The 9,476-nt window shown below is 48.9% G+C and overlaps 1 long non-coding RNA gene across 10 annotated transcripts in view; it reads right to left on the bottom strand.

Annotated features, from left to right (window-relative positions):
* Positions 1–208: 208 nt before the first annotated feature.
* The window catches only part of LOC144233910 (uncharacterized), a 9,981-nt gene continuing 713 nt past the window's right edge, over positions 209–9,476 (bottom strand). Inside the window, exons 2-5 of one of the 10 annotated variants that reach the window (XR_013335800.1) lie at positions 6,395–8,579; positions 4,361–5,466; positions 4,136–4,265; positions 209–641 (exon numbers count right to left, since the gene is read on the bottom strand). This is a non-coding gene — a long non-coding RNA (uncharacterized LOC144233910). Of the gene's footprint in view, positions 788–4,135; positions 5,467–6,394; positions 8,580–9,476 lie in introns of all 10 variants that reach the window. The other 9 variants (XR_013335799.1, XR_013335794.1, XR_013335796.1 and 6 more) reach the window with 9 other exon arrangements.

Raw genomic sequence — 9,476 nt, 5'->3', positions numbered from 1 at the left:
CATTAATGCTCCGTTGAATAATTGTGGAGAAACTGAGGCTGCGAGCAACGACCCAAGTTTTCATCAAAGTTTAAACAGAGTTTACTTTTCTTGTAGGACAAAAAATCTGAGGGTGGCCAGACTTCCAGATGGTGTAGTTCTTACACCATCCTCAACAAATACCTTCTATCTCATGGTCTGTTCTGGTTACTCACTGGTACACGACAAATAACCCCAAACAATAATCCTTTTATTATTTTCTAAAATTGCGCAGATCTGAAAGTTGGCCAGGGCTCAGCTGGGTGATCTTTCTGATCCAGGGGCATCGACTAGTCACTTGGTAATGTTCAGCTGATGGTTGGACTCATCTGGAGGATCAAGATGGTTTTACTGGAAAGACCACAATGCTGTGCTCAGCTGGGTCCCTATTCCTTTCCATGAAGTGTCAGAGCTTCTCTGTATGGTCTCTCCAGCAGAGTGGTTTGACCTTTTCCATGGCAGCCATGGGTCCAAGAGACCATGGCAGAAGCTCCAGTGTTCTTAAGGGCAAGGTCCAGAACTGGCAGAGCATCATGTCCACTATACTCTGTTGGTTCAATAGATCACAGGCCAGTCCAGATTTCAGAGGAGAGGAAGTAGACTCTTCCAAAGAAACTCTTCCTCTTGAAGGAAGGAAGAAGGACCAAAGAATCAGTAGTCATCTTTAATTCATTGCATGGTTCAAGATGGCTGTTTGAGATCCTGTCATCACATTTCAAATCCCAGCCAGCAAAGAGTAAGGTATATACCTTCCATTTTAAGACATTTTCTAGAAGCCACACAAAACCATTTCTCATTGGTAAGAACTCAAGGGACAATAGCGAGACATGTACTTAATGGACATGTTTCCTTCCATTATTGTCCCTCCTGCCACATCTTCCACACTGTCACCAAAATAACCTTTCCTTTTTAATTACCTTTTTTTATGTTCCTAAAGGGTACATCTTTTAATCATTCCCATGCCAACAGCAAGTTCTGAAGTTTTTTTGTGTGTGTGGAGGGACCAGGGGATTTTAATGCCTAAAATAACAATAAAAGCATAGGCACTTTACCAAGCACCATAGGAACATATCTTACTCTGTCCTCACAGCAACCCAATGAGAAGGGATCCTATATGAGGAAACAGAAGCCCGGAGAGGCTACGTGGCTTGCCCCGGGCCACACAGTGAGTAGGTGCAAGGTGGAGATTCAGATCCTTGTCTGTCCGATTCCAGGGTTGTGCTGAGGCACCCACACGTGGACCTGCCAGGACCATTTACTGGAAATGACCCTGGGTCGCAGGCAAGGCCCATGCTTGGAGTGTAAGTGCTAGAAGAGGTGAACTTGAGCCGTGAGCCTGCAGATGCCCCCTCCTCCCTGGGAGCCTTTGGTTGGGGGTCAGCGGGTATATCTCATTAAATTAAGCTGGAACCATAAATTCATGTCATCCCACTTCCTTTACAGTGGTCAGGATACAGACCTGGGGACTTCCTGGCCTCTGCCGGCCCAGTGCAATGAGGCACCTCCCAGCTCTGAAGTTCTCTATTCTATCCCCAGGTTCTTCTTGCCTTAACTTTACCCACTTCCAGAACATCCAGTGACTCCCAAATCCCTTTGGCTTCAGTTTTGCCCTGCAGGGCACGGGAAGGATGGAGGAAGGGAAAGGGACAGACAAACCTGGGTTCAAATCCTGATTCCATCCTTTTTGTGAGTCTCAGTTTTTGCATCTGTTAAATCGGAGGAATAATCCCTGCTCTGCTGACTGATGGAGGTGTCGAGGACTACATAGGACAGCGATGGGAATGGCCTTTGCAGATCAGAGCTGGTGAGACATGCATAACGCACTCTAGCAGTTTGCATTGTCTCCTTGGAGGGTGAGGAGAGCTGGGGTGGGGGTGGGGGCCGTTTCAGGCAGAGTGCTGCCCCTTCCGGGGGGCTCCTACCCACAGCCTCACAGAGGAAGTGGCCCACAGTGAGCAATTACACATAGGTGCCAGGTCAGGAGACATGGTGATCCAGAACAATGGTTCTGGATCAATGGCGGGTCAAACCTTGGTTGCAATCTTGGCTCCACCCCTCACTAGCTGTGGGACCCTTGGACAACTCACATAACTCCTCTGTATCTCCATTTTCACATCTATAAGGTGGGATTAAAAAGACAGCCTTCTGCATTGGCATTTTGTGAAGAATTGACTGAGAACGTGCCTTTAAGACACTTAAGTGCGGAAGAACGGTCCGACCAGTAGTAATGACAACAGTGATTACATTTTTAATTACACTTTTGAATGCAACCCTAATTAAATAAGTCCTGTAAGTGTTTCGTTGATAGCTTAGTACTCCTCACCACAACCCTAAGACGTAGTTAACATTATTATTTCCCATTTAAAGACGGGGAGATGGAGGCGCCGTTAGGTTGAAAGCTGCTCAAGGTCACCATAAGTGGTAGGGGCACGATTTAAACCTGACCCAAACTGTCTGATCCAGAGTCCACCGTAATCAATACGCCAGGCTGCCATCACTTCTACCCTCATTGCTACTGTGGCTCTTATATTCAGTACCCGCATTCATAACTGTCCCAACAGCTGATTGGAGCAGGAAAAGTCACCTGACCCAAAGGCTGCCAAGAGATAGGCTAGACAGCAGCCAATGATATAGCTGGGAGCAAAAGCTCCACCCAGCACAACTGAGTGTGGTTAAACTAAACCAATCAGCACCAAGCAGGGCTGCCAGTTTGGGTTTGGGTCAAAAAGAGTCGGGTCAAATGCATAAAAGCTAGAAGACCTGGTGGGTTGGATGATGCAAAGACAGTATGAAGGCGCAGGGTTAAGGCGGAAGCCCACACCTCGGGAGAGAGGAGGAAGAGGAGGTGGAGACCAGCAGATCCCTGCTGCCTAGGCCATGCGCAGCTCAGTCCCCAGAGCGCTGGGTCCTGAATGGTCTCCCAGGGGCTAAACTGCATTCTGTGAGGCATGTTCAGAATTCTTGCCTTCCAGTCCCTGCACAAAATTTTACAACAACCCCCATAGCTCCCGTTAACCTGAGAGCTTCTGTGCTTTTCATCCTCAGTGAGACTGTTATCAGCCTTCATCTTTAACCTTAGGATAAATGCTAACAATGGGAAGTGGCAAATGGAGAGGGGCAGTAACCCCCTCCGTGTAAGCCCCAGGCCTGACTCTGGCCCGAAGAGGGCAGAAGACACAGCCTGGCCTTGTTCCCGGCACACAAGAAGCCCAGGTCTGTTCTTGGTCCACTNTGGGTGGGGGGGGACACAGGGGCAGGCCTCTCCCCTGCACCCCAGGTTCAAATGTCCATATGCACTTTGTGTTGCCCACACATCGCAATTTTAATCTGTTCCAAACAGAACTTCCCACCATGCCTCCCCAAACCATCCCTCCTGCAGAATTTCCATTTCCAGAAATGCCAGACTTCCACTTCTAGTTGCTGAGCTTAAACATCTTGGCGTCATCCCTGACCCCTCTCCCGGTCTCATACTCCAACATTCCCTCGGCCAACAAATCCCCTGGGCTCTACTTTGCCAACGTTTCCAGAGGCCGATCACCTCTGGCCACGCCCCCCTCCCCCTGTGACCACCGTGGTCTGGGCCACCATCCTCTGTTTCTTGGAATGAATAGAGTAGCCTTCTCCAGTGTCTGTCCTCACTTTTCACTTTCTACAATCATTCTGCACTTGGCAGCCAGAGGCGTCCCACTAAAACCAAAGCCAGATCTTCCAAGCCCTTTGCCCAGAACCCACCAATTACTCCTCCTCTCACTTGGGAAAAACGAAGATCTTTACAAGCCTTCAAGGTCTTACATTCTGGCCTCACCAGTTTCCCATTCCTGTCTCCCTGACATCAGCCCTGTCTCCCACCCTCCCTCTGCTCCAGCCACAGAAAGTACCCACTGTTCTTGAAAGGAATGTTCCCACCACTGGGCCTTTGCATGTGCTCTTCCTTCTGCCTCAAATGCTCCTCCCTCATGGCTCCTCCCTCACGTTCTTTGAGTCACGTTGGCAGAGAGACCTTTCCTGGACATCTTACTAACGATTGCCACCCACCCTCATCTACGTCCCTGCTTTATTTTTTTCTGTAGCACGAATGCTACATGTCACAATCTGACTTGCTATCCATTGTACTTACTATTTGCCATCCACCTCCTGCACTTGACTGTGTGAGCTGCGTGTAGGGAAGAGCTATCATCTACCACATTTATCATTGTGAACCCACAACTTAGACACGACACTTGGCATGAAGCAGGGGCTCCGTGAATCTGTCAGAAGAACAAAGGAACACACAAAGGAAGACTTTCCGGAGACATCCTGGCCCAGCTGTCACCCTCTGGGTGTTCCCAGGCTGGTCACTCGCCTCCTTGATCCTTTTAGGGGTAAGCTCCAAGGCCCTATCCTGAAACAAGAGAACCAAGGCGACAAGTCAAGGAGGGATTAGTACAAATAACTGGCAATTTCTTTTTAAATATAACTTTTCCCCCCCCCTTAATACAAAAGTCCTGTGTCCCAGCTGTTGGCTCTCCTGTCAAATCACGTTCCACCCCAAGAACTCGGCGCTGGAGTTCTGTGTTCTAGCCAAGGATCTGCTGTCACGGAATCACTGATGAGCAGTGTGGGCTTTCTAGGAGGTTCCCGGGGAAGCCGGGGCACACCACCTCCCTGCAGCAGACACCTTAAACCCCCTCCCACAGGAGGGACTCAATGTTGCTGACTGATGAGGCTGGTAGCAGGTAATGGGGTCATTGTACGATTTCTCTCCACTTTTCTGTAGTTTGAAAAGTTCCTTTAAAAAATCAAAAACAAAAACAAAAAGCAGAGTGTTTTCTCTGGAGCTCCTTTTCCCTGACACATCCCCAGAGGACTTCCTCTCGCCCTTCCCTCTCCACCACCACCACCCACAACTTCTCTCTTCCCCTCCCCTCTGGTTTGACAAGACATCAGTTCAGCTCCACTTACCAGCTGCCTATTGGCATACTGGAGTCATCTGAGGACACTTAGAAACCTTTGATGCCTTCTTGTCTCCCCACTTCCCAAGATTTGGAACCACATGGTCTGTTGTGGGGGTGCTGGGCACTGGGTGTAGTAAATGGTCCCCAGGCAATTCTGGCATTTTCTCAATTTGAGCCACCATCTTGTCAAGCAAGACCAATCCCTGATTTTTTAAATTTAATTTAATTTATTAATTTATTTTTTTTTTGCTGCCCCCAGGAGCCTCCTGTTAACAGGGGCCAGCTTGCTTGTAGCAACACCTTTACTTACCAGAGCCCATCCCTGGGGTCCCACCACAAGTGATTTAAAGAGTTATTCCTTTCAAACGCAGACAATTACTTCATTCACCACCAGGGTGCCTGGTGGATGGCGTTCTTTCCGTTACCTTATACAACATGGGTTCACTGTCATCATTTGAAAAGCCCAGAGAAGTACACAGGAGCCAACCACAGCTCCACTTTGGCCCAGTAATTCCTGAACAGAAAAGATCCGTTGTCACCGAGTCAACTTTAAGGGAACAGCTTAAAAACACATTCAAAGGGCCCTGATGATAATGAGTATGCTAATATGATTTCCATTGGGTGCCCATGTTACCTCCAAAAATGCTGTCTGACCTTCCTCATGGATTCAAAGCTTCCACTGAAGTCAACAGGGGATTTGGGTTAAAATAACATCAAAGTTTTTACTTAAATGGACGAAACTGGGGAGTTGTGAATTAAGGGTGAGTTTCACATTGGCCCTGACACTGCTGACCTTGAGGGGGAAATGCATGCCCTGGTAGGTGGAGCTTCTGGCCAAGCAGCTGTTGCCTTTGGGTGGGTCAAATCAGCAAGCATTTAAATGGGGGTCCCTTCTACATGACCAATGAACTCAGGAGGCCTGGGTTCAACTCACAGCTCTCTATTTGTTAGTCAAATGACCTTAAGCAAGGCAAGTCACTTCTTTGGTCGAGCCTCAATGTCCCCATCTATAAAATGGCATAGATGAAACATACTTTGCAGAATTGCTTGTGAGATTAAAGAAGTATGTATGCAGGAGGAATCGGGAAAGTGGAGGACATCTTGGAGGCCCCCACCTTCCCACCCAATTGGCGGCACAGCGGCGTGGAAGGAGCCCAGCCTCCCACCTCCCAGCCCTTCCCTCCTTCACTCGGTGTATATTTGTGATCTGCTTCCTGGGTACCTGGCACTGTTTGGGTGGTGGGAGTCAGCTATGAACAAAACAGATGAACTCTTGCTCTCATTGGAGCCTCCATTTCAAAGGGGGAGGAGAGAGATGCCAAACACAGGAGCATAAATAATGCATAAGGGGTGACAAGCTCTATGAAGAAGGGAAGGAAAATTCCCTAGGAAAGGGACAGAGCTTTAGAATCAGATTGACCCAAACTCAAATCCCAACTCACCCTTTGTCGGCTGTGTAACTCTTGGGAGAGTAATTTTATCTCCCTGAGAATCTTTTTATATGTTCAGTGAGATCCATTGATCATTCATCCACCCATTGAACAAATATTTACAGGATTCTGTCTTGAGTCAGGCATTCTTCTGTATGTTGGAGAGCTGGCAATGAATAAAACAGACAAAAATCCTTGCCCTTGGGAAGCTTAAAGTCTAGAGGAGAGAAACAGACACAGGATGTATATATGATGATGAAGGAAAAGGAAAAGGAAGCAAGTAAGGTAAGGGGCTGGAGAATGATGGAGAAGGGTGCCTTTTGTGTAGGCTAGTCAGGGAAGGACTCTGTGGGGAGGCAACATTTTATTGTGAGGCCTGAAGGTCTTGGGGGAATTAGCCCTGGGGGCATCTGAAAGAAGAGTGTTTCCAGCCAGGGGAGAAAGCAAGGGCAAAGGCCCTGAGGCAGGACTGAGCATGACTGTTGGGAGGATCAGAGGAGCAGAGTCAAGGTATGTGTGGCACTTGGCACAGAGCCTGGCTCCTGAGTTAGAGTTCAACAGATCATGGTTATCGTTTGTGCCCCTTTCTTAAAAACCGGGGGACAAATAAGTCACTTGCCACTCTCTTAAACGTTCTTGGGGTCCCGCAGATTGGTGACCTTCTCGTCTGCTTTTCTTCTCTTGTTCTCCGAGTGAGAACCAGCAGGTCACACTCCTTGTGCCTGCCTCTGTCTCTAGTCCCAGCCAACAGGAATGGTGGCCATGTGGTAGTGGGGCTGGGGGGAGGGGTGTGCGTAATGAATGATGGCCATTAAATAATAATGGCCGCATCTTGAATTTCTTTCCTCTCCGCAGCCTTACAAATTAGGCGCCCTGGAAACGCGGTGCCCGTCGCCAAGATGTGCCTCCATCTGGGGTGGAAGGCAACATCTGCTAAACAGCTGCATCTTGTTTAAGGGCTGGTACTTAATTAAATTACTCCACTCGGTAGGGGCGGGAGTTGAGCAGGAAGTCACAGGCGTGTGTCCCACTCCTCCCCAAGCTGGCCCAGACCCCTTTCCCGTGGTGTCCCTCCACACACCTGTTTGTTGATGCCACCAACCTGGAAAGCCACATCTTCACAGGACTCCACACTCACCCATGCTACCTCCTTACCCTGACTCAAGACGCCCCTGCTGCCTGTCCAGCTCCTCGGTGACCTTCCAACATCTCAGACATCAACATCTCCATGAGGCCTTTTCCAATGTCCCAGGCTCAGTGAACCACCTCCCTTGAGCTCGCGGGGTACCTTATACTGGCGCATTTGTACCGTTACATTGCAGTGTCATGGATGGACCTGCCATTCTATGAGCTCTTTGTGGTTGGAAACCACATTTAATTCATCCATATAATCCCAGCATCGTGCTTGACTCCCCATAGACACTTAATAAGTGTTTGGTTAATAAGTGGTTGGAGGAAGGGAGGGCAGAATGAAGGGACAGGTGAACAGATGGATCCACTGTTACCATGTAGATCCAAGCCGCCACCACTTCTTATACTGCAGTCTCCTACTGGCCTTCCAGCTTCTGCTCATGCCCCCAACAGTCTATTGTACTTAGAGCACCCAGGATCTTTTAATATGGAATTACATTACGTCACTCACTGCTTAAAACCTTCCAGTAGCCTCCACGTTCCCAACCCTAGCCTACAAACCCCTGTAGGATCCAGCTCCTTCCTGCCCTTCTGATCTCATCTCATTTTCCTGACCTCCAACTGCTTTGGGAACCAGCCAAGCTCTCTCACCTCAGACCCTTTGAATCTGCTGTTCTGTCTACCTGGGACTGTTCCCCCAGCTGTGAACTTGGCATCCTATTAGTCTTCAGGTGGGGCTTTAATGTTATCTCCCCAGAGAGGCCTCTCTTCATCCTTCTCGTCAAAATATCCACCATCTTGATCCCCAAAGCCAAAGGGGCCAGAGCAAGACACCCAGAGCGTTGGCTGCTGGTACAGACCTGGCCCACCCCGAGGCCCGCCACCAGCCACCCCTTCACCCAGGGACTCATTCCTCCTCTCCATCAACTGATGATCCCTCATGAATGGGCTTGTCTGGAACTGCTGCGATTAAACCATCGGAGCAACATTGGACCATTTGTTTACTATGGCACTTAGAGCTGGAATGGCTTGTTGTTTTGACGGTTTCTATTTTCAGCTCCATTTCCTGGGGGTAGCGGAGAGAGGGTAGGCAATGAATCCTGGTCTATTCAAGCAAAAAGATGCTTCAGTGAATCCTAACATTTCAGAATCACAAAATTCTAGAATCATTTTCATGGAATGTGAGAACAGTAAAAACGTGTAATTTTAGCGAGAGGTTCTTAGAGTCGTGGAATTCTAGAATCTTATACAACACAGATTAGTATCTTCGTGTCAAACCAGTTTAGCCTCAAAGCCTCAGAGGGGGTGGGCTCTTAGAGATTCTCCCACTTTGCCGGGGTCTCTGCTCCAGTGTCTCGCTCAGGAAGACCTCCTCCGATGACCTTACCTACGAGGTGCGCCCACACCCACGCTCTGTCATTCTCTATTGTTTTACCCTGCTGCATATTTCTTCATGGCACAGCTCACCACCTGACATCTGATGTAGTTCTCTCTGCTTATTTGCTTATTGTCTGTCTCCCCCACACGTTGGATTGAGGTCAGGAACTCTGTTTTGTTCGCAGCCTAGCAAGTACTTTGAAAATAGTGGCTGACATGCAGTAAAGATTAAAAAAAAAAAAAAGAGTCTATTCATCCAACAAATATTTATCGAGTGCCCACTTTGTGCTGGCCTCTCGGAGATAATCATGTTCCGGGAGGGAAGGTAGGTCTGTTTGCAAGCCAAATCCAATTGGTAGTAGACACCCAGAGAGAGCCCGGCGTTGAAAAGGATTCTCGGGGCTCATCCAAGCTCCGTGGGGGAGGGCGATCGATCGGCAATGTCTGGCACAGACCCAGCAATAGAGAGAGGCAGCCGTGTCCCTGCCCGCGATGGGCTCTTATCTTAAGCTTACGCTTAACAAACAGAAGCTCAGAAGGGGGTGGGAAGGCGCTGAGCCAGCTCCCCCCCCCCGCCCCCCCCCCC

This window comes from Crocuta crocuta, unplaced genomic scaffold (genome assembly GCF_008692635.1).
Source record: "Crocuta crocuta isolate KB4526 unplaced genomic scaffold, BGI_CrCroc_1.0 scaffold15, whole genome shotgun sequence".
NCBI classification, from domain to species: Eukaryota; Metazoa; Chordata; class Mammalia; order Carnivora; family Hyaenidae; genus Crocuta; species Crocuta crocuta.
Note: the sequence above shows the minus strand (reverse complement) of the source record. Positions and strands in the feature narration are given on the sequence as shown.